Source organism: Suricata suricatta, chromosome 8 (genome assembly GCF_006229205.1).
Source record: "Suricata suricatta isolate VVHF042 chromosome 8, meerkat_22Aug2017_6uvM2_HiC, whole genome shotgun sequence".
NCBI classification, from domain to species: Eukaryota; Metazoa; Chordata; class Mammalia; order Carnivora; family Herpestidae; genus Suricata; species Suricata suricatta.
In genome coordinates, this window is record NC_043707.1 from 69995488 (window position 1) to 70020588 (window position 25101).

The 25101-nt window shown below is 41.4% G+C and overlaps 1 pseudogene; it reads right to left on the reverse strand.

The window, feature by feature from the left end:
* LOC115297646 overlaps positions 1-25101 on the reverse strand; it is a 67993-nt pseudogene that overhangs the window by 29196 nt on the left and 13696 nt on the right.

Sequence of the window (25101 nt, forward strand, 5' to 3'; positions counted from 1 at the left end):
ATGTGAGACAGGAAACCATCAAAACCCTCGAGGAGAAAGTAGGGAAAAACCTCCTAGACCTCCACCGCAGCAATCTCCTACTTGACACATCCTCCAAGGCAAGGGAAATTAAAGCAAAACTGAATCCTTGGGACTTCATCTTGATTTTGTGTTTTAAAACTCATTTCTAACCCTAAGATTAGATTCTCCCTATAAAAAAAACCATGAGTCTGAATGTACACTATACTACTTATATGTATGTGCTTTCTGGACTACTGTGTCACCTTGCATTCCAAAGTATTTAGCCCTGATCTCTAGCTTCTTTTTAAAATCCACCAACTTTATCTTACTTAGTCACATTTCCTTTTATTTCTAATTAAGCATGTGGGATCTAAGTGATCTGAGGAATATTTTCCTCTCTAATATACTTTTATTCTGTCAGTATATCTCTCATATCTCTTTAAGTTCTTTGTTTAATTTATTAATGTTCTCACCAATGCTTTGAAGATTTCATTAACATGCTGTTTACCCCTTCAGATGCTATTAGTGATGATGGTCCAATAAAACAGAGTTAAACTGATCCCGTATTATCTGATTAGCCAGTCTGCACATTCTAACCTGACACCTTCCTATATTATATTCATCCCATGTTTGCTGTATTCAGATATTTAAGATCTACATATTCAGCCAATTTAAATTAATTTAGCTATCAAGATTTCACGAGATGCTGTATCCAGCACTTTACTATAGGCACTATCAAGATCCAAGATCAAATAATCATCTACCACATTCCCTTTAGCTAATATAATCTTTGTGATTTCAGCCAAAAAGTTTCTAGTGAGTCTAATCTGTTTTATTCTTTGTGAATCTAGGCTATTTATTGCCAGTGGCCCTGTTCTCTTGGAGTTGGATTATCTCTTAGGAACAGTCTGGATAAATTTTCTTCATTATAGGGTTGAGAATGAAAGATTGAGAAGACCAGGAGCTTAGCAGTTATCAACTGAGCAAAGAGTAATGTAATTCTAATATCAATTGATCAGGCAACAAGCTCTTATTGAAACAATCATGTACACAGTCCTGAGTGCTAAATGGGATATAGACATATAAAATAAAGATTGTTTTAGTAAGGGCTCTTGGTTGTAAGTCACAGAAGCACAACTCAAGCTAGTTAAATCACCAAAGGAAACTTCTTGGAAGATTCCAGGTTAGCTCACAGAGTGGAAGGAAACAACGCTATAGCCATCTGAAAGGAAACAAAGACCTGGGTCATGTTGCTTCGAAATTATATCTCTTTTTCTTTGCCTCATGTCTCTGGATGTCAGTTTCATTCTCTTTCTCCACATACCAGGGAATGTGTATTAGAGTTCTCTAGAGAGAGAGAACCAATAGGGTGGATATACAAATATATCTGTTTATATGTATAAGTATGTTGGGATATGCATATAAATGTGAAGAGATGGAGACTGGAAAGACTCAGTGTTTGCTGGGTGAGTTGATAAGTGAAGATCCATTAAAGCTGATGATTCCAGTCCAAAGGAATCACGACCCAGGAAGAGCCAAGGTTTCTGTTGTGTCTGAAGGCAGGAAAAAAAGTCGGCGTACCAGTTTGAAGGCAGTCAGGCAGGAAGAATTCTCTCTGATTTGGAGGAGGGTCAACCTTTTTATTTTATGTAGGCCTTCACAGATTAGACAAGGCCGACCCCCAAGGAGGGCAACCTTTATTCAGTATATCAACTTAAATATTAATCTCATCTAAAAAACTCTCACAGCAATACCTAGAATAATGTTTGACTAAATATCTGGGTGCGTTGTGGCCTAGTCAAGTTGGCACATAAGCTTAACCATCACCGAACATACCTATCATCACCTAGGAACTCTGACTCTAATGGCTTGCATATCAAATAGACAGGAGATCTTCTTTTTCCTTTCAGTTCCCATTGGGAAAATCCTAGAGAAAAATTCCTGTTAGTTACTCTATAGACAAATCACTGTGATTACCAGGATGTAGTATTATAAATGATTTAACCTTGGACACCTGGCTATTTCTGTGACTGGAAAGATAGGATGGGATATTTTGCATAGATAGAGAACCAATTTTCATCCCAAATAGAAACATATTATTAAAATTGGCAAGAAGCAGCTCCTCAAAAGAAAGAGGGATGAGGTGGTCAGGTGCAGATCACACAATAAATAACCACTAGGCAGATTCAAAAAGCTTACAAGCTATTTTTAAAAACAAAGCCAACACAGTGATTCATAAGCAGCATATAATGATGTGCCCCACATTGACATATCCAAAAAGTGCACAGTGATTCATGGAATTGAGAAGTCCAGAAAAGCTGTTATAACCAGAGAAGGTTTCATAAAGGAGGCAGGATTCAAACTGGGCCTTGAAAGACTAACCGGTAGAGAGATTAGTGAGGGCCTTTGAGGTGACTGAGGAGGGAACAGCCATGACATGCTACCGAGGAATTTCCAAAGCAGAAGGAAGGGAGGGTAGCATCACGTGGTCAGTTATGGAGGGACTCAAGGAACCACCTGTATAAACATATCTCCAAAACATTCCCCCATTAGCCTTCTTTGCTATGTCTTATACCTAGACACAAAAAGTTTTCCCCATATCTTCTTAGCTGAAACTTGAATGTTCCTTAAAATCCAGTTCTTCTTCAGCTAGTGACCATGCTATTTCATACAGGCTGAGGTGCTTCTGGTTTAAACTGGGAATGGACTCAGCTTTCTTCTCATTTTTCATGGACTTCTAAATCAGCATTTTTTTCAATTCCCAGTAAAATTCACTAGTCTTCTGAGAGCCACGATATTAGACCATTGTTGTCTTTTTGTGAACTCACTTCTCCCTAGCTTTGGGTCACTGGAGACTTTGAAACAGTCCCTGCAGTCCTCTTTTCTACCCCAAGTTCAGTGACATCATGAGCCCAGGGGCAGCATCTGTGCCAAAATTCTAAACTTGTGTGTTCTTGTCTTGTTCACCTCTAAAGACTGTCTACCATTTATTTCACCCTCCCATGTGTAGCCACTCCGAATGCACTATGCTATTTCTAGTCTTAAAAGCAATGAGGTGGTATCTTAAGCTTTCTCAGCAGATTCTTCTCAGCCACAACTTGATTTATCTCTCTTTCTTCACTTGTATAGAGTGGGTGTCTCTTCTGTTCTAAGCCAGTCCTTCCCCCTTTATCCTTGACCCTTGATTCTTCATTTTCCCTCTGAGGCTTTAATCGATCTTTTCTCACTTTTGTCCTATATACCTTCTATCTTTTTGGAGGAGAAGGATTTCTTCTTTGTAGCTTATAAACTTGTTTATATTTTTCTTCAATTGCATGCCTCTCTTGTTATCATACTTTTAAGAAATAGACTATTTTCCATTCTTTATTTCTAAGCCCCTCCTAAATCCTACGGCAATCTTCCTTATAGTCAGGTTCAGTGGAAATATTCCAGAGTACACTCTGTGCCAGCATATTCTCTTTGGTTTTCCACAGTCCTGTCTGTTTCTTTTAGAGATATTTTGTTAATTCCTCTCTTGATTTTTATTTTCTCCCAGGCTATGAGTCTTCTAAAATTTCCTGAGTGACGTCACTTGCTTCCATGGTTTCAGCCACCACTTACAGGCTGATGATTCTGAAATCTGTGAATCTATATCTTCAGTCTAGAACTCTGTTTTGAGTTTTAAGCTTAGAGATCCATTCCCCCCCCCCACAGATAGATCTATCTGGATTGCCCTTATTGCTTCAATCTCAATAAATACAGAACTGAATGGGATTACCTTAATCTGCTTCTCTAATAATACCCTCAGTTTCAAGGATCTCCCCAACCCGGTCATCCAAGTTAGAAACCTGAGAATCATTCTTGAATCCTGCCTGCTTTTTTCACTTCCATGCTCAATTGTTCAACAAATATCACTGACTGAATATCTACAATACTTTCAGAAGCCAGAGATTTGTTCCCCAATCTGATGTCCCTTGTTCTCTCATTTAGGTTTTATTACCTTTCTCTAGGCTTACCAAAATAGTCTTTTAAATGCCATCCTTATCTTCATTTTATCCACTAATTCGTCTCCCAAATGTAGCTTTCACGTGGCAGATGGAGGGGTTTATCTAAAATTCATGTATGACCGCCTCCTCTTTCCCGTTTAGTATCCTTCAGTGATTTTTCCCATTGTTTTCATGTAATGTAACTTCACGCACCTTAATGTTAGACACAAGAAATTCCCTCTTCGATCATGTTAACTGAGTATACAATTTCTTATTTATCTCCCAACTTCATCTTGTATAACATCGGCAGATGGAATTGAATATAGATGCCATCATGATATTCCTTGAGTCTCACCTTTGCTCATGCTATAAACTCTGTCTCGAATGCCCCTTTTCCTTTTGTTCACATATTCTATTCATTCTTTCAGACATAGTTCAGGCATCATGTTGAGCCAGAAGTCTTTCCCAACCTCTCCTGATTGGGTTAGGTGCCTTTATCAGTTAGATCAGTTCAGGAAACAGAAGCCACTCTAGATATTTCAAGCAGGAAGAAATTTACTACCAGAAGTTTGATGATTTTAATATCACTACCAGGAAAATCTAAGTTATATTAAAGACACAAATTAACCTGAAAACTTCTGGCTTAGTATAACTATACTAAGCTAGCTTATGATACTATGATGGCTATCTTGGGTCAGTACCTGGGAATTTACTCTGCTTTACGTAGTCACTTAGAGACTCATGGTGACAGGGACTCAAATACCTTACACCTGTGCCAATTGGAACTTCTGGTCTTCCTAATTGCCCCAGCAGGTGAAAAGAGTCTGGAGAAATTCACAGGGCTTATCACTGTCTTATCCTGGAAATAACACTTATCCCTTCTGCTCATTTTCTCGGCTCGGTCTGGTCACATGGTCCCTTTCAACTAAAAGGGCACTGCAATGTGCAATTTTCTACATGCCTGGAAAAAAGGGGACTAGACAGTGGTGAGCACTGGTTTAAAGATGGAGATACATGGGGTGCCTGGGTGGCTCAGTCGGTTGAGTGGCCGGCTTCGGCTCAGGTCATGATCTCATGGTCGTGGGTTCGAGCCCCGCATCGGGCTCTGTGCTGACAGCTAGCTCAGAGCCTGGAGCTTGCTTCAGATTCTGTGTCTCCCTCTCTCTCTGACCCTCCCCTGCTCGCGCTGTCTCTCTCTGTCCCTAAAAAATAAATAAAAGACATAAAAAATTAAAAAAAAAAGATGGAGATACTGAAGCTCAGAGAAGTTTATGTCCCCACCATTGCACAGTTAATACGCAGCAGAACTGGAGTTCAGATGTCATTAATGTTCACAAGTTTCTGTTGTCCTTCTTTTGGTCTCTCCCTACTAGGTCTCTCCCTCCTGGAGGAGAATTATGCTTCTAGCCTTTCTGAGATTAGGCTTGCTTGGGCCACGTGAGGGTAGGTGAGAGTGACATATACCACTCCCAAGCAGAGGGTTTAGCAGGAGCCGTCCATTTTCCTCATTGTGCTCCTCTGTCTGTTACAAAAGTGGCAATTTCCCAAACAGGAGACGTATCTTCAACCTGGAGTGAAGAGTATATGGAGCAGAGCTTCTGGCAGCCTGCAGGCAACACTTAACATGAGTAAAATATCAATTTGTGTTGTTGTAAGCTCGTGAGATTTCGAAGTTGTTCATTTCCTTAGCATGAACAAGTAAAATCTAACTAATGTAAATACTGAAGAACTCAAAAGAATTCAACAAAAGACTGAGTATCCAGGATTCAGAAATGAGTGTCTATAAAGAATTTCGTGGGACACCTGGGTGACTGTCAGGTAAGCATCTGACTGCGGCTCAGTTCATGATCTCACAGTTCATGGATTCTAGCCCCACATCAGACTCTGTGCTGATAGCACGGAGCCTGGAGCCTGCTTTGGATTCTGTATCTCCCGCTCTCTCACTGCCCCTTCCTGCTCATGCTCAGTCCCTCTCAAAAAAAAAAAAAAAAACCATTAAAAAATACTTTAAAAAATAAAAAGAATTTCAGTAAAAAGAATTATCCACCCCATGGATAAACTCTAGCTTGCCTTGAATTAGAATGATTTATATCAAACTCCTGATTGTGTGTATCTCTCTGCTCAAGATCCACATCCCTAAGGGAGAGAGAGTTACAGTCTCATTGGTCCAGAATGGTCACATGACCATCTGCCCCTCTGCCAAGGAGAGCAGGGGCTGGTGGAAGGCAACCCAAAACAGCTGACCATCCCACTGGGACCACATGGAATGGGGTGATGGTAATTCCTCAAAGCAAATCAGATGCTGACATCCAAAAAGGGGGGAAGAAATGGCCTCCCTAATAGCAGTTCATTGAAATAACAGTAATTATTCATCACTGACATGCCCCCTGTATCCATTTCTTTCTCTCTCCTTCATAACCACATGAAATCATCATTCCTCCCCTGCTTCCCAAACCAAGCATCCTTAATAACCTTGTAGAAGTCTTTTATTTGGCCGTGCCCAGCTTCCCGTCCCCTCTGCTCAAATCAATAGGAAAAAATAAAGATAATCTACATTAATTTGGTCGTAGTTGTTTTAACATCCCCTGAAACCTTGAAGTTCAGCAGTACTGGGCCAGCTTGAAGAAAACCTTTCTGACAGGAAAGCGAGTTTCAAAAAAAAATGTTCCCCAGTTTGCTAGGCTTATAAGCCTAGGGCAAGTTTAATTAAACTCAATGGAGCATTTTAAAGTGAAGAAAAAATTAGGACAGCAAGAAAAACGTGTTGATTGTTTCCTAATTATGCTGTGGACTTTCTCTCTAATGCATCCCCCCTCCTTTCCCTCCCTAAATAAAACAACTGGCACGTTAAGTTTGCACACAGAAGATTACATCTCAACCTTGCGTTCTGCACCAGCCAGACATACCGTTTCCCGTTCCACTGTTGGGCTAGCTTTTTGGAGACGTTCGTGCTTTTGTTATTTCATGGAGATACTTAATCAAATACATGGGGTGGGGGGAGGATGGAATTCAGGGAACACATTAGATTCCAGCAGTTTCCACTCTTTATGTCGGAAGCCCAACATTGATTAGCCCCTCCCTACCAACATGGACTCCTTACTTTACAATATTTAGTCCACTGAACAGTCTGTGTTTTTAAAGACATGATGAATTTATTTTCTTGTTTTTAATTCATGAGACACGCATTACCACAAAGTGATCTTCTCAGAGCAGGATAACCACACTACTGATAGAATTATATCCAAAAGCAAAAAACAAACAAACAAACAAACAAACAAACAAAAAACAAGACCAGAGCTTGTAATCCATTCATTCCACTAACAGTGCCCTGCTCTGCACCAGGCACTGTACATGTAGCCTTGGTATGAGCATATAGACCATCTCCATTAGGGTTTGAGATGTAATAAAGAAACTCACAGATCCTGGGGACTCTACAGCCTCTGGATGGGAACCTGAGTACTGGGACTATGTGACGGTTTGGGTGTCCAAGACTCCTGGAGTGCTGCTGACGGGAAGGCTGTAGATATGGACATGAAGAGAAAAGATGGCTTCAGGTAAAACCCTCAACCTAGACACTGCTAGCACATAAAGAAAAATCAAATTTTGTCTCAAGTGGTACCTCAAAATTCTTTTAAAAGAAGTAAAAGTCGTTAATGCTTTAATAGCACTTACTCTGAATCAGCTACTGCTGTGAGTTTACATATATTAAATTGTATTGCCTTGGCATTAGAATGCCAGAGGCACAGAGAAGTTACACGGTGGGTCTGCGATCACACAGCTAATTAGTGCCAGGGCCAAAATTCGAAGTGATGCAATCTGGCAGTTAACTTAGTGGTTAAGTTTGCACATATAAGATGGTTACTATACGTAGCCTAATAGAGAAAAAACATAGGAAGCCCACTAAACTCAGCAGTTCCAATCTTTTTCAACACCAAGAACCTCTTTTCCTTTTTCTTTTCCTTTTCCTTTCCCTTTCCCTTCTCTTTCTCCTTCTCCTCCATCTCCTTTCCTTTCCTTTTTTTTCCTTTCCCTTCCCTTCTTTCTTTGTTTTTCTTTTCCCACATGGACTTCTGTGCTTTGAAAAATATTGACCTACTGCCTCATGAAAGGAGGGAGAGCTCAAAATGAAATGAAGCTCAGTCCAGTTTATTTAAGAATAAATACATCAAGTAGAGTTCTGGAAGACTCTGGAAGAATGTATGTCAGAAAATTACATTAATTATAGTACAGAGCTAGAATACCAGCCTGTCTCCATCGATAGAGCATGTGACTCTTGATCTCAGGGTTGAGTTCAAGCCCCACATTGGGAATAGAGCCTACTTTAAAAACATTAGTGCAGAGCTAAAATTGTTCCCAGATTTAGGAATCTAGATAAGTTGAACTCTAAAGTCACTTTGGAGTCTGATAGATTAGGTTCCCTGTTAAAACCAATAGTACTGTTTCTCAACTCTTTTTCTCCCACTCACCAATGGTTCTCTAAAGTAATACTTTTCAGGGGGACCTGGGTGGCTCCGTTGGTTAAGCATCTGATTTCAGCTCAGCTCATGGTCTCATGGTTCATGAGTTTGAGCCCCACATAAGGCTTTCTGCTGTCAGCACAGAGCCCATTTTGGATCCTCGGTCCCCACCTCTCTCTCTGCCCCTCCCCGACTCATACTCTTTCTCTCTCAAAAAATAAACAACGCATTAAAAAATATAAAGCTACAATTTTCAAAACTTTTGGGGTAGACAACTTGGAATACCCTTAAGATCTCTAAGGGAAGATGCTGAATTTGAAGAAAACATCCAGGTGATTCTGAAATGCCTACAAATGGACATGGGGATGAGGTTGTTCCCTACATCTTGCTCCACGGCACTCAGAGCCCAGTGGAGAGTCACTGAACTCCACTTACCAGACAGTTATCAGCTATCCTTCCTCTCCATCTAGCCCACACGGAGTTCTGCATGTGAGGCGCCTGCACCAACCAGGCGACCCAACCCAAATTACAGCCCTAAAAATGCATGTGGCAGCGCCTTTCTGAGTCCATACGGAGTGGTGGTGAGGAATTAGGCTGAGAGCAATAGCAGCTGGATGCCGGCATGACTGACTGCACATGTGCTCAGTTCCTGGGACCTCTTGGGCCTCAGCTTCCTCACCTGCCACACATGTACATATGACCAAAACTTGTCTACAATCCAGTCTCAACGCTAGATGTGGTTGACTCTGAAATAACACAACAACGTGTACACCACGGCCCAATATAGAATATAATAACATTTGCCGGGTTTGGTGCTTCAGATGCATAGTCCCTGACAATGAAGCAGATTCTCTAACCTGCTGCTTGAGGCCTTGAGAACGTCATCACCTTCTTCTTCTGGTCTTTCCGTCTTGCTCTTCAAATGATTCTAGCTGGTTTTTTACTATTAGAACTCTCCTTAGGACCTAACACATTTTTTAAAAAATATACTGTTTTCTCCTTTGCTAGAAATCCATTTTTCATTTTCTAGAACTCTATAATCTCCCTCTTTCAAAATCTCATCCAAATTTCACTGCACAGTCAAATGTTACCTTCTTCTTTAGATCTTTAGACCAGATTGGATTAGACTTCTGGACAGAAGGGACTCACTCTTCCACAGGCTTTTCCTTCTCTCTCATATGAATGTAGGTTGTAATCCCTCATAGTGAAGGTCAGGTTTCTAAACCCCAGCACTGTGGTATCTGAAGCCAGATGTTCCTGCATTATGGGTGTGGGTGCCTGTCCTCTGTATTATAGGATGTTTGGTGCATCTCTAACCTCTACTCTCCAGAACCCAATTGCACCTCCCACCAAAATTTTCTCTGGAAATTGCCAAAATTTACCTTCCTTGGGAGTAAAATTGCACCCAGGTAAGAGCCACTGGTCTAGATACTGGTGTATATAGCTTAGCTTCTCTTCCCCCACAGGATTTAGCTCAGTACCTATTAACATAAATATTTATAGAAGAATAAATTAATAAATCGTTGTTGAATAATTATTTGTATAATGAATGGATTTCTATCACATCATTGCAATCCAGCTATCTGCTCTATTAGGTCTCGAATCAAAAGAAGAGGCAAGCGTTGTGGTGGTCACCTGGAAAGGCTGCTGGGCAGGACTGAGGTTTACCTAAGGTTTCTCTTAAGCTTGCAGTCTGATTACCTCTATTCTAAGGAATAAGAAGCTTGAACTTGTCCTATGGTTTTCCATCTGCTCGACACTAACACTTTCCTCTTTTCTAATTGTCCATCCATGTAGTGGAAGAAAATTGGCCTTTTTTCCAAGAGACAGTGCTTTTGTGTTTATGGTACCAGCCAGGTCTGAGAACACTATCAGGGAATTCTAGCAGTGGGGCAGGGGAAGAGCAAAGGGGCAGAGGCCGTCACTTGAGAATCAGAGATTTAGAAGCAAGTCCAAGACTGGAGTGAGTGTATTTGCTAATGCAAATTCATTGGTCTCCATGTAGGTTGTTAGGATACAGTAAGGTACTTCGAAGGAGGACTCATTCTTGGATGAGTGGACATTTTGACTTCAAAACAAAAAAATAAGTTAGGGAGCTGACATGGGAAAGGTTTGGGGTCGAGGGTGATTGAGCGATGCATGGGGCATTGAGGCCCAGTGACTCTCTTCCATGGTCAGAGCTCATGGGGTGCAGGTCATTGGGAAGGTCAGGTTCTCTCGCAGAAAGGCAGTAGCATTTCAGGCACGTGTCAGCAACTGGAACCAAGACCAGAGTCAGGAGAGAGCCAGAGCTGGCTGGTTGTATGTCTATATCCCTGATGGGATATCAACTTTAAAAAATGCCAGCTGGTTGAGTCTGCTATTGCTTGGGATTATTTTCACCCTTCTATTAGCAAAGCTAATTGAGAGCTGACTTAGAAGTCTCCACAGCAAGACCCTTGCCTGTTCTAAACCCATTGCCTCTTTTCCTTTCAGCTTAAAGCTCAGTCACTATCACTTTCTTCCACTGCTTCCTTCAACTACAAATTTTATGAATTGGTCCCTGCAATCATTCAATCTTTTTTCATATTAATAATATAATAACAACACAATAGCAGTAACAGCGATCACCCCATCAAAGCCACAGGTAAAGATTTCGGAGCACTTACTATGTGCAGGTATCATGCAAAGCCTCTGCATATGTTAATAATGCTTCCCGTGATAGCCCTGTGAGCCATTACTCTTATTTTGAAGGTAAGGGAGCTGAGGCTTAAATAGTTTAATAAATGCTTTGTGTAACACAGCTGATAATTGTGTCGGTCTCAGATTTGAATCCAAATCTGTCTGGTTCTAGAAACTGTGTCAGAAGACTATACTTTTCTTCATGGTTCCTAACATAGAACTTTTGATAGACGATTATTCCAGTAAGACCATAGCTATAATGGAGAGGCACCCAGCCAGTATGTCAGAACCACGCCATTGAGGCCTCGCTGATGCTGTCCTATTCTGTCAGTCCAGAACATACACTGCAGGCAGGAGCAGATGTTCCGTAGGTGACTATGGACTTCATCGTGGGTTCTGAACTCCATGTGTTAATGCTTTGAGATTTGACAAGCAAATGAGATAGTAGAGCCCAACAAACCTTGTCTGTTGTATTTGTTCTTTGTTTCAGTTTCAGATCTTTTTATGAATTGTGCAAAAGTGAAGAATAAACGTCACTGGTGTTTTGAGGTTGACTGACTTCTGGAAAAGAGAAGAGAGATCTTTAAAGAATTTAAATCCTACCTGAATAGATGGTTAGGGGTAGCAGCTCCCATAAACTGTGCTGTCTTAAGCCTGACCTTTGTCCCAGTCTCAGAATCAAAGTCCGTGGAGCCTCTCTTTGGTTCCTACTTTGAATCTGGCTCAGGTCAATAGCCAGTAAAAGGAAATTGTGCTGAATTATCACAATTTTTATTTGTGCTGACTTACTGGAAATCAGGCAAGACAGATGAGTTGCAGTATCTACACACTTGATTACCCCCTTTCCCAATTTTTCTGTGGTTTCATTTTGGATCTCTTTGCTACAGCATTTTAGCTCCAACTTTGGGCACTGAATCATGCTCCGATGTCCCATCAAGCATCTCGGTAATGTGATAAATTCATCCAAAGTCTCACAGTGCCATCCTGCACGTGACAAATGCAATAACACGTCAGGCTCAGAATGATACCCATATTAGGCAGATACTCCCTCTGCTGACAGCAGGTGTTTCTGCTTTATCTGAAAATAATTCACTGAATAGATAATTGGTGAATCCCCAGTGGGAACAAAACTTGATTCTGTCTGAGCATAGGTTACCAAGTGTACCACCATAAAATAATTGATTTTGTGATATATTAAGTGGGGACGTACTCAAGACTACTGAACTTTTCACTTAGGGCCTGGGGCTGAAGTTGAACTAGGCTCCCAAAGGTGAAGAACCCATGCATGACACGGCCAGGGTTTCACACTCCGACAGCCAATTTAACTTTCATTTTCTTTATTAATCTAATATGTTCTACCTTTCACCAGGACGTGATGTGCAGGGAGTTTCATTAAAATGGTTGAGTTGTTATTGGAGATAATCACGGAAGGAATGTATCACAAAAGTCAAGAAAGTCTGAATCATTTTTTATGCTGTTGTTTTAGAGAAGAGGTTTCGGATGCTGATAGGGAAGTTACTCTAGCTATAGGGCGAATTTAATTGCGTTTTTAGAAACTTCTTTTAATCCTATAATAACAAAAAAATTAAATCAGTGCTGACATTTTTTTGTTGCCAGAAGAAGGTAGTAAAAGGGTAAAGAAATAATTGTTAGTTCTGAGAATATAATTAGCGACTTTAATGCTTTAATCTAAAAAATGCATATTTTGAGCCTAGGTGAATGATTAAAGAAAAGATATTGAAAGTCTTTGAAATTTCTAACTGTGTATGTTTTTAATTGTAAGTTATGATCACTATAATTAGCTCTTTAGTGCATTTATAATGTAAACAAATATAAATTTCTACAAGTTCAGGGGTATTTCAGGGCAAATAAGACTGACATCCTGACCTCTGGCCCTGTGTATTAACCCTTTCTTATAAAGTCTGGCACAAGTTTATTCTCTGCTTTGGGGGGAGGAAAGGAGGTCAAAGAAACGCGGATCAAACAATGGGAGCCTAGAGTCAAGGTTGGGCTATATTCGGAGATTTATTCCAAAGGGGTGATGAGGCTCTTCCCACGAGTAGCCTGGGCTCCCCTCTGGCCCATCAAGGGAGGGCTGTGTTTCTGCATCCCCTATCCCTGTGGCTGGAGCTTCAGGTAGGGTCTGAGTTAGAAGCGCCGGAGGAAAGGCTGCATTACAGATAAAGGGACGCTCTCTGATGCTGAGTTTCTCTGGATGCACAGCCCAACTATCCTGCACTACCTCTTTCCTGCTCCACCTCGACAGAACCACAAAACCTCATTACTATGCACTAGAAAAGGGAAAAGGAAAGAAAAAACACCCAGAGGGATCTGGGGAATGAACTTTTTGGGGGTCTTATTTCTCTCAGAGGTGCACATTAAAATTCTCTCTTTCATTCATTAATGTGAATACAAGCTGCCTGAGAAAATAGCTGGTGGGACCTCCCTTAATGAATAGCGGGGCTTTCCTATGCTCCGGAGGTTTAAAATTGGGTTTCATCCCACTGAGGATTTTTTTTCCTTCTCCTTCTGTCTTCTTAACACTACATGTTTGGTTAGATTTCTAGGACTCACCTAGGCTGTGACCTGCCACATCTAGTTCTAATCGCTCATATGATTAGATCAGGCCACCCACTACTAGGCAGGAGGGGGCTGGTGTCAGAGACTCCCAGAAGTTCAGGTATCTTTCCAACATTATTTGAAAGTTTCTACTCTGTCAATCATATGTGATCAAACTTGTTCTCGTGAAGTTCCTCATACTGCTTGGTTTAGAATAGGCCAGGTTTGGATATAAAAATCTTTTCTCTCTTGCTTTCAGGGTTTTTACTTTGGTTTGAAATGGAATTAACCATTTTGGAATTTCATGGCTTAGTTTCTTAAGACGTTTGACCTCAACTTACTTAATTTTCTCCCACATCTTCCAGACAAGCTCAGCTACTCCATCCCTCTGTCTTTGTGCCCCATTCTGACACTAATCCTCTACACTGTTCATTTGGGGCATTTTCTGGCATCACATGGACAGTTCTCTTCCTAAGTACATCTCTAAGTTTCCTAAGGAAGCATCGTGTGTTTTCTACTTGTCTCTGTCTCCGGGGTCAACAAACAGTGGATGCTCAATTAATGTTTTCATGAGAATGATGATCGTCGACAGAAAGCTAGGTCTTCATCAGTTTTCTCCCCACTCTCATCATAGGGAAACTTAGAATGGTTAAGAGCCTTTGGTCATGATTCCAGATCTTTAGCCCGATTTGTCTCACCTGGTAGGGAAAATGGCTATGGAGAAAGCTTATCTAATCTGGAGAAGATTATGGTAGCAAGAGAAATGCTGAGATGTGTATCTTTCTCCCTATGCAATTTGAGAATGAGGTGACCGTGTGACAGCAAGTTACAGAGGAACTTGTGGGTTGGCCCCCAGAAGATGGCATGATACCTCATCCTGGGAACCACAGAGACACTCAACAGTGAACGGGCCATTTGAGAAACATGGAGCTGTTTTTCTGATGGGAAAATTACTTGGAAGTCTAGTTAAGATGTTGTTTCCTTTACTTTCGCTTTGATAATTCGCTTAATTTGTGGTATTTCATTTACTTTTATTGCACCCCATATATTTTAAACACAAATTAAACCAGCGTATCATATTATTTAGAGCAAGATTAATTAGGAAGCATGTATAGAGAAAGGTAGAATGGTATTTAAGTTTAGTAAAAGAGGGACATAAGTGAAAAATGCTTAAGAGCAATGATAGTTACTTAAAGCTCCAGAAACAGTTCTGGATCACTCACTATTCACTTGTTTAATGTTGACTGAGTATCAGGTATTATGCTAACACAGTTTTATCTTTTTATTGTTTCATAATGTAAAGCTACTTTCTATGTATTACAAATCAATGGAATTTATGGTCTAATAGACTATCCAGTATATTGGACCACTTAAAAATTCTGTGGTATATTTTATAATCATGATATTCTGGACTTCACATCATTGATAGAGAGCGATTTTGTCAATAATTGTTTACCAGTTTTCCAGTAGGCTTCCCAAAAAGGCCAGATAATTTTTCTCAGTGGAACCCAAAGGGGAATTTGGTGATTGGAAGGCCAGGATAAAATTCTTTTGAAAACATTATCTACCAAAAGCCTACCTGCAGCATCATGGGCTCTATTTTGTATCTTAAGGAAACATTCGACTGCTTAAGATTTAGCGCACACGGTGTAAGAAGCTAATATTGTACAGCCAAAGTGAGCAAACTAATAAAGGAAAGGCGGTGCTTCCTCTGCAGGATCAGATCTGTTACCCATTATTTGGTTCTGCTGCTAAAGGTAAAAATAAGTCTTAGATATCACAGCTGTCACTGTGACATCTGTTGTTCCAGGATCCGTGACTGCTTCAGTCACCGCCTGACCCAGATCGTCACCATAACATTCTGTCCACTATTAAACTGTGAAAGGCCCTCGCCCTCCAGGTGGTACTTCAAGGTTGACATACCAAGGTGTTCGTCTCTGGCCCCCTCCCCATGCCTCTCAGCTGAAAAATACAGCCTCACTTTGTGCAGAATTGATGGCAAACCAAGTCTCCCAGGGTTCAAGGGGAGCAGCGGAGAGCAAGAGTTCTTGAGGCATAGCCTGGTTCTACGCTTAATCACTTGTCACTACTACTGGAGGGCCTCAGAGCATTCAGAGGTGTCGCTTTTTTTTTCTTTGTTGTCGGTTCCCCTTTTCTCTTGAACAGATGAGTCCAGCTCTTCAAACAACAATAACAAAGCTGCACACAACAGCCAGGCTCACAAAACAGATAAGGAAGGGGCTGTGAGTCCTCCCTTGCACATAATGAATATTTTACTTTTAGAAAGTTCCTATAAATAGAGTCCTACTTCTGCTTGTATGTGTTTGGTTCAAATCATTAATGACTTAAAAGAGTTAGCAACTGCTAATTTAGAGGCAAACTTGGCGCATCACAAAAAGTAGATCATGTGAGTTACCAAAATCAGACGTGCACATACATTTACAAGAATGTAATAAATATGTAAAGTAAGGCACATCTCTGCTGTAAAGAGCTTTCCTTCCACAAGCTTATTCGCTTATTCGTTCATTTATCCATTCTTTCATTTGGAACCTACTTATTGAGACTCCATAAAGGCACTGTGCTGGCAACTAGGGTACAACAGCATTAGAAAGAGATACATTATCCGCTCTTGTGAAGTTGAGCATGACAAGAAAAAGCAGGGTTCACATCTGTATTTGTGATACAGATTTCTCCTATGTATTGAACTGCAGCAAAACCTAACCCCTCCCAGCCTCAGAGCCATTTGAGAGTCAGCAAGAAGTGGTTTACTTTCATTATACAATGAAGGCACCAGATGATCTAAATCACAAAAGAAAACACTAGAGCCACAAGCTGCTCCTCACGTGGTACACTTCAATTTCCTTTCCTTCCATTTCCCTACAGTTTCTAACACTAATTCTGCTACTAGTTAAATGTATGATCTTAAAGCACTTAACTTCTTTAAACCTTGACTCTCTCACATGTAAGTTCCCTTTAGTTGATGCCTAAGACTCTTTAAAATTTTTTAAAGTTTATTTAGTGTGTGTGTGTCTGTGTGTGTGTGTGTGTGTCTGTGAAAGAGAGAAAGAGAGAGAAAGAGAGAGAGAGAGCATGAATGAGAAGGGGAGGGGCAGAGAGAGAGGGAGGGAGAATCCCACGCAGGCTCCATGCCATCAGCACAGACCCGAACCCGCAGCTCAGGCTCCTGACATCATGACCTGAGCTGAAATCAAGAGTCGGACACTCAATGGACTGAGCCACCTGGATGTACCTAAGATTTTTTTTTAACCTGGAAAATATGCTATTCCCTTTCAGACAAGCTGAGGTCTTTTAAAGTCACTGTCTTCAAAGTGCCTCAGGACATTTGCAGTGGCAGCCTAAGCATTATGTTTGAGCTGGTGGGATGGGAAAATGGAGGATCTGAGCTGCCCACGCAGCCTCTGCATCCTGGGTCCTCTGCTCCTCTGGAGAGTCCCCAGAGTCTGAGCCTGAACAAAGACACGTTGTCCAGACCTGGTAATACTTCCCCAGCTCAGAGCACAGCAGAAGGCGTGGCAAGGGAGCAGCTGGGGACTTCCCTTCCTGGCATCTGCTGGTGCTGTAGGTGCTTTGTAGGCTCGCATTTGTGGTGCTAGGTCTTCTCTCTTCTCTTCTCTTTGCTATTGACGCAGTGCCTCAAGATTTAAGTAGTTACTACCAGGTGAGTGTTCCCATCTTGTATAATGGCTATACTGGTTTGTAATGGCGGTACCCAGACCTGGGCAACTGAGAGAGAGGAAGAAGGCACTAGAAATTAAACTTCATATTTTATGTTTTCTCTATAACAAAAATTAGCTTAAGTATCTATTTAAGCAGTCACCATCAATTATTGTATAACAACAGAAAGGACAATAAAATGTTGGATCAAATTGAAAAATCAATATAGGCACCTAAGAGCCCTTAAATACTTTTCCCACTGAACCTAAATTTTAGACCTCTGCTTTACTTATTCTTGGCTCTTTCTTTGCATGAATTTTCTCTCACAAACAGCTAATATTCTGGGGCCTATGCTGAGCAGATCAAGTACTTTGAGAAATAGGGTATCAAAAGACCCCATTTAGATGAATGGGCCTCCAAAGTAGCAAAACTATGAACACAACATGAGGTTGGTGGCATGACAAAATATTTAAGATCTAGTATATTTTTTAGAAGTTTTTTTTTTTTTTCTGAGAATAGAAACTTGGAAATGAGATGCTCAAAAGTCCATTTGCCCAACTGGTCCTGTACCTCATCGTTCCTTCTCAGAAGCTTTTAGGCTCTCTAACCCTATAAAAATAGGAAGACGCTTTCATTTACACTGACAAGGAATTTAAAGATGGTGTTAGTGGACTAGCAAGGGTCTCTTTAAAAAAAAAATTACCAAAATAGTTTTTTATGCCCTTGTGATTGGGGGGCAGTGAGAGAAAGGCAGAACCATGTTTGTAGAATTTAATATACTTTTTAAAGTTTATACTTAAAAGCTAACCCTGGGACACCTGGGCGGCTCAGTCAGTTAAACGTCCGGCTTCGGCTCAGGTCATGATCTCACAGGTCCTGAGTTTGACCCCGCACGGGGCTCTGTGCTGAGAGTTCAGAGCCTGGAGCCGGCTTCGGATCCTGTCTCCCTCTCTCTCTGTCCCTCCCCTGCTCGCACTGCCTCTCTCTCTCTCTCTCTCTCTCTCAAAAATAAATAAACATTTAGGAAAAAAAAAAGCTAAGCCCTGAGCTCTTGACTGTCTCAGGGTGAAGAAAGTGTTACGTCACTTCCTCTGACGGCGGCCCGTCAGATAACATGTAACAGAAGGATAAGGGGAGTCTTAGCAAATCAAAACCTGGATTCAGCGCAGTGGAGCTTGGGCTTTGAGACGGCCTTGCAGGAGCAAGGCCGAGATGAGTGGGGCTGGAGCCGGTCCGCACCTCGGTAGACACCGCAGCTGCAGAATGGGGATGGCTTTCTTCAGGATTCTCTTGCTGGGAGTCGCTTTACCCTCTGGTGATTTGCACATGCGGGTTGGCACTCTTGTGAACACACATGAAGAAAACAGCCATCCTCACAGATGAGGACGTTATGTTCCCAGAGTAAACATTGGAAAGTATCCGGTTTATCTCGCTGAAACCACAAGGGCCCCTTGTTACATGATAGGTACCTGGGTTTACTCAGAACTTGTAGGACATGCGAGTTTTAAAGCAGATGTGCAGTTGGTCAGAAGAGCATGATGGCATTGATATACACCAAAGCTAACAGAGGAAAGGATGGAATCAGATAAACGCTTTAAAGGACTGGAAATTTGAGTTTAGGGCTATGCCATTATTACAGTAGTGGCTACTGGGCATTTGAGATGTGACTGGTACAAATTGAGATGTGCTTTCAGTGTAAAATGCAAAATGGACTTTGAAGATTTAGTATGATAAAGAATATAAAATATTAATAAATCTTTATGCTGAGGATATATTAAAATAACAATAGTGTGGATAGCTTGGGCTAAATAACATTATTAGAATTGATATCACCTGTTTCTTTTTAAGTTTTTTTTTTTATATGGCCAGTAGGAAATGTAAAATTACCCGTGTGGCTTGCATCTGTGGGAACACACTCTGTTTCTATCGGGCAGCAGTGGCACAGAGGCCGTTCCCATGAGCCGCATGTACATGACTGTGAGGGATCACAGGGTGGATACTGGTGTTAAGGAGTTAAAAACCCATGTTTCTAAAATAAATCCTACAGGATACAATTTTACCTATATCTTGTGATTATGCAGATCTGGCATTGCCATGGATCAAGTCATGTATCTTAAACCTTAATAACACTACTCAACAAAATCTCATACATATCGGCATGGAATAGAAGCATCGCCCACCTACCAGCAAGAAGGAAGAGAAGGAAGGAGGGTAAGAAAACCGTTTTAAAGTTGGGGAACAGAAGCAATTCATCCAATATATAAAAGTGATTGTCAGCAGCTGCCACCATTATAGAAATTCCAGAAACAATTAAAGGATTTGGAAGTCCCCAAGGATTCACTATAAGAAAGCCTATTGTCTTAGATAAACCCTCAGGAGAATCGAAGAAATGTGTTGCTTTAATGGGATTTTGCTGTTCTAGGTAATTTTCAACATGCTGAGGATTTCTTCCCCATCTTGCTCCAGAAGAGTTCTGTATGAATAGGTCTCCAAAGAGAAAATGTTTTGTTTCCTTATGAAGCCACTCAAAGACTCCTCCAGCCTAACCCCTCCTGAAATGAAGGCCGCCTTCTCAGAAGACTGTTCTATCACTCAAGCCCTCACTGCTCACTGCGCCCGAGATGGTTTTCAATCCCAGTGTAATTATCTCCATGATGGAGGAGGCTCCAGATGCATTTATTTGCCCCTCTCTGTGACTGGAAAATGTATTCCATATTCAGTTAAACTCCGTAATTAAAATGGCCTAATCTGCATTCACTTTGTAACCACGGGCTGAAACTCCCTCCCGGAGGTGGGAGGGCTGCCTTGCTCAAACCTACCACGGGGAGCTCCGATTGGCCAGTGCGTAGTTAGAACAGGTGAAACAATCTAATCTGGAGTATTGCTCTCCTCACCTTTTTTAATAAACATTTTGCCTCACCACAGACCTTAATATAACAGCAGTAAAGGCCAAGAGAGGAAATTGGAAACATGGCCAGGAGTGTGCCTTATGGTTCATAACAGCCCCAAATTGTGACTGTTTATTAAAACTAACACCCTTTTGTGAGGGTGTGGATCAAAATATCCAGTGGTTTCTCTTCTTTGATATTTCCTTTTTTTTTTATAGCACTGAGTTTAAGCTTCAGTTTTAAGGTTTAATTAAGTTTCTAAAATCGTTTCTGACTAAACCATTGACATAAAAAAAACCCCCACTTGTCCATAATTTGGTCCCATCGAATATTGCCATCACTCATTTCAATCAGTGGGAGATGTGTGTGGATGGGTTGCCTCTTGGGCCACTAGGACAAGAAAGGGTTAAGGCAGGTGAAGGAAGGGAGGAGTGAGGAGGCCAGAGAACCGCCTCACAAAATACAATTAAGGGCCTTTCCCGAGCCTGGGGCACTTGGTGCTGCCAGGGGAAGGGAGCTGGGAGCACAATGTTCTCCTTGTCCACACACCTCCCTTTTGTTTCGGGAGCACTTTGGATCCCACACATGCAAAAGTTTGAATTTCCTGTTGGCTCTGAGGTGAGGTTTATAACATTTATTAAGGTTACTATTCGTTGTGAATTTACTGGGCAATAAGCCTGAGAGCTTTTAGGGGTTTAATTGCCTATGTTTACAGGGGTTGCAAAGCTCCCCAGTGTCACTGACTGTCAGGTTGGCCAAATGTGGACTTCTTAGAGCGTCCACAGTGCACATCCTAGTCTAAGGAGAAGGTCCAGGGAAGGGCTCAGAAGGACACGGTTATCTTAGAGCACAAGATTGGTTTTCTGCTCTGGCTATTTTGGCCCACATTTCTCTGGCTCCTCTACCTCATCGTGGCCATGTTGGAAGACACAAGTGAATGTTCCATTTTTTCCAGGAAGAAAGAAATAATTTGAAATAATTGGGTTGGGGGAGAGGAAAGGAGGATGTGGAAGGAGCGGAAGTGAACCTATGTTACACAATGTGGGCTAACGAGACACGTTCACCTACACGGTGACATTCAACAGTCCTGGCAGGCAGAGACCATCATTCCCACTTTACAAATGAGGAAATTGAGGCTGAGAGACATGAAATAAGTTGCCAAAGTTGAAACTTCTGGTAAACAGAAGAGCTGGGATTTGAACTCCATTTTGCTTGCTATCGCTTCCGAGTCCCAGTTCGGAGCCCCCCACACTCCACTGACCCCTCTTTTACGGCTGGCTGATGTTCATTTAACTGAAGCAATCGTTCTCTTGTGTCATCAGTACATTGAAAAGTAGATGGTTAAAATGTTTTGTTTTTTAAGATCTTGGGTTTGCTTTGTTGCAGAAAGAGAACTTTTTCACACTGGTCTTGTCCCTTGGCTTCACCAGAGCCCTCCAGGATGGAATGAGCAAGAGTGGAATAAATCACATTGAACACTGGGTAGGGGCTACGCAGGAAAAATGGGCAGACGGCGGTCAATCCTCCCGAACAGAAGCTACTCAGGCAGCTCTGTAATTTGATGAGAGAAGTGGAAAGGGAAAAGTTCAGTCCGAGGGCCCATTTCCTTCTTTCATTCATTTGCTACCAACACATATTTGGTAAGCATCCTCTGTGCCAGGCACTGCGGTAGGCACTGGGGACACTAGAGCCGTGCACACTTCACCTGCTCCCTTCCTGACCTGCAGAGGTAGGCAGGATGCCATCCGGGCCCAGTGTCTTAGAGGCTCTCCCAGCTCTGCCCAAGGTCGCCACAGGGATGGACTTTCCAGGCTATGTTAGGTATAGTTTTACCACAGGAAAGAATCAAAGGCATAAAGAAATAAAATAAAGAATGAAAGAGCTGATGAGCAGACAGTGTACTCTCTATATGAAGTAAAAAAATAGATATATGTGTATGTAAGTATACATATATAGTATAATCTTCATTTAGAATAAATTAACAAATATATATATACATACTTGTGTGTGTGTGTGTGTGTGTGTGTGTGTGTGTGTAATCAGACTGACTTCGAGTCCAAATTGCCAAATTGCCATTGCAAATGTGTGATTGGAATTCTAACAGGCAGTGAACCTAAAGGCACTTGAGCCATCGTTGTTGGAAATGTATTGTTCAGGACGTTTGCTAATTTATTGATGCAGCCAAGATAGAATCAGATTCAGTTGTTCAGCTGAAGAATAAATTGGAATATTTTGGTGCATTTCTTTAAAAAAAAAAAGCCACTTTAAAGCCTATGTATTAAAATGACAAAGTCTTAAATAGGGGTCTCTTTTTCTAAACAAAAGATATGCAAATTGCAATTCAAGATTTATATTATGATAAAAACTGAAATACAAAAGAGTCATTATCCTGCGGAATGTAAAAGTGCAGGTTGCTTCATGAGTCTATAATGATATAATGGGATGTTGATGTAGTAAGAGGTGTCAGAAGGGAGACAATGACCTTAAAATTTTAAGTCAGAAACATTAGAATTGAACAGTAAGTATCTATCTACCCACCTAACTCCCCATCGATTTATTGCATATTGCATATTTTGAAAATTTGACATGAAGAGCAGCACGTTTTTGTCTTCCAGTGTCGTAGCCATACTAAATGGATCGGGGAGGATGGGGAAGTACTTTTGACAAAGCTATTCCAACTCCGAGGTTGGAAAAAGATTTGTCTAGAATTTTAGATTCACAGGACTGTTTCTCTTAAATACCAGGCGTGTGTTTTCCAGGCCTGGCCAACAGGGTCAGTGCCTTCCTTCACATCAAAGGTCAGGAGCCCCAGTCCTCTCTGTGTAAGAAAGACCTACAAGTTAGTTGTAGGAATTCCTCAAGTTGAAGACAATAGGAACGGTTTCCAGTTGATCGCTGCGTGTCATTTAAAGAGAATGTGTTAACGTCAAGACGCTGCAAGAGAACACAATAGAATTCTGACAAACCCCTGAGAAACTGTGGCAAACTGATATTTAGATTTGAGGTGATTCTACTGGCATAGTCTAAAAAATGGAGGCAAGACTGTGTGTGTGCGTGTGTGTGTGTGTGTGTGTGTTTCCAATGGAGACATAGTTTAAGTAATCAAGTGATATACCACATGTGAAGCAGATGTACAGGCTTGTTGCCACTCCCAAGCAGAGCAGAAGGCCTGCTTTAGCTTTATTTGGCAGGAATTTATATACTCGCTTCACTACTTGATCTTAACTTAAACAAAGGACGTTGGTCTCGCCACCACCGATTTCAGGGCAACAGCTCTGCCTTCTTTCTGAAAGGCTGCAGAACTGCGACACCTCGGAAATCAGATGGTGGCACAGTATGGAAGTGTCTTAAATGTTTATTTATTGTTTTAGTGAGCCAAACCCTCAGTGTCTTGTTTCTGAGCATGCAGTGGAGTGCACTGAATGTTGCGGGCAGAAGGACCTCACTCTTGTACAAATGTCAGAACCTTGGCAAAGCCGTTCCCAGAACTTCAGAACAAACCCAAACAAGCTGGGGACTCTGAACGAGGCCTAAGAAAATACTCTCGGACCAAACTCCTGATAATTTTCCAGTTCAGAAAGTTGCAGAGGGTCTTCTGTCAGGGCGGGCTCATGGTTTATGATTTTTGAGCCTGTGTGACGCTCCTTTCTATTTCATCTTGACTTAATGTCATTAGTCTTTCTTCACCGAAACCTGAGTGTTCATTTTCTAATCTATCTCGATGATACGCTGACAGCATTTCCCCTGATCGGGACTTTACCATTTATGTCTCTGCCTCTGTTAATCATTTTCAGAAATGAGATTTATAGTAAAAAGGATTAAATCAATTCTGACTACCTCCAAAGTTCCAGGTTTTCGGGGATTCTTGATGAACAGAGAAACCATGGCCCCTCAGAGATGCTTTACTAAGAAGATCTTTCTTACCTGTGTTAGTTGGCCTTTCAGAGCTGGCCGCCTCTCTGTGGATTATAGCAAGTCAACTTCTCTGTGTTTTGTTTGGCAACCGTACCACAGAGGCCACCCTCTGAGCAACTCAAGCTATTTTTGATTGGAAATAGATTAGTGAGCTATCAATTCCCCTCTCCTTCATTCTCCATCTTTCCTTCTTTCCCTTCTTCCTAGTCCTAAAATGAGTACCCTTAGGAAACGTGTCAGCCTATTTCAATTAAGTGTTTATCTTTTGGTTTCTCATCATGGGGTAAATTATGACATTTTTAACAGCCAGGGGTTGAAGAGAAAAATTACACTGCTCCAAACTAAATCACAGCTTATTTTCTTCCTTTCTAATTTCTCTAATCTTCGGCGGACTTGAAATACCATTGCAACTATGCATCAGGCCTTATGCAAGACAAGGGACTTTCACAAATATAATCACTTTCTCCATTTCTTTTCCTTCTTTTGTTCCTTCCTTCCCACAGCCCTTCCTTTTCTTTTTCCAGATTTACTTTCATTTTGCTTCATTGAAGAGATTTTTTACATTCTCTCTTAGTCAGCTTGGATTTCCTCCTTTGATATTCATGATGGTTAAGTACAAGGTTAGCATTCCCTCACCTTTTTTTTTGTCCTTTCCTAAATGCTGCCTATCACATGAGTCTGCTATCTCAGCAAAAGGACAGCAAGCATATCCTTAGTCACGTTCTAGGCCACCAGACTCAGTGCCTTTAAGTTCACTGAGCCAGTTCTCCACCGACAGTGGTTTAAGACATCTGCTCCATGTCATCCTGCTTCGTGGCACATACCTGGATCATAGCCTCCTGGGCTGGTTTTCTTTGCCCTGTGCTCATCCCCTTGGTCTAGAGAGACATTTGGGCTTCCCTGGCTTTTACCCTTATTACTACCTAGATTCTAGGTCTTAAGATAGAACCTGAAAATCATTTGCACTCTTTCTTTTTTGGG